The sequence below is a fragment of the Magnolia sinica genome, chromosome 7 (assembly GCF_029962835.1).
Source record: "Magnolia sinica isolate HGM2019 chromosome 7, MsV1, whole genome shotgun sequence".
Taxonomy (NCBI): domain Eukaryota; kingdom Viridiplantae; phylum Streptophyta; class Magnoliopsida; order Magnoliales; family Magnoliaceae; genus Magnolia; species Magnolia sinica.
This window is the reverse complement of record NC_080579.1, coordinates 94,059,680-94,060,551: the sequence shown is the minus strand read 5'-3', so window position 1 is coordinate 94,060,551 and position 872 is coordinate 94,059,680.

The window sequence follows — 872 nt, the reverse complement described above, 5'->3', positions numbered from 1 at the left end:
ATCCATCACTTGCACCAGCTCATGTTAGGACGTGAACCAAGAAATTAGGCAGATCCAAAACTCAGGTGGTCCACACCATGGAACAGTTGGAATTAGTATGCCCACCACCGATACCTTCCTGGTCCCACTCTGATGTTTATATGCAATCCAACCCGTTCATATCTTAGAACTACCAGGATGAATGGAAAAAAGAAAAAAAAACAAAACAAAACAAATATCAGCCTGATCCGAAACTTAGGTGGGCCCTAAGAAGGTTTCACAGGTATGAGTCACCATGGTGTGGCCTACTTTTATCTTTGGATTGGCCTGATTTTTGCAGTTGCTTCCTCAAGAACGTTGAGTGCTGTCACTCAATTCTTTTGCCGTCCCTCTGGTGGGCCTCACTACTGATGTGATCCCCTCCATGTCTGGCCTACAAACCAACGGTGGGAACAGAAGTGGCTATTGCTTCAACTCTTGTTGTTTGTGTTGCTGTCCTGAATGTATAATAGTTGGAGTGCTGCCCAGCCACATACACTCACACGTGTCAATACAGAATACGTGTTCCAAATCTGAGCTTTCCATCAGGTGGGCCTCAGTGTTTACATCTTCTAGGCTGAAAAACAGAGGCGAGCAACAGACGGGCACCAAACAAACGGGACAGCCAGGAAGAATTTGTTTCGACCGTTAGTTTACTTCGAATATTGTGGCCCGCCTGAGCAGTGAAACTGTCTGATTTGAGGCAGAAGATCTAAAGCATTATTTCCCAGCTAAGGGAAGCTCGTAAACATGCTTGTATTGGCACGGGCAGGGCTCCACACACGTGTAGATTCAGCAAACCATCTGAATACTAAATAAAAATAGCACTACATCCATCCAAAACATATATTCGA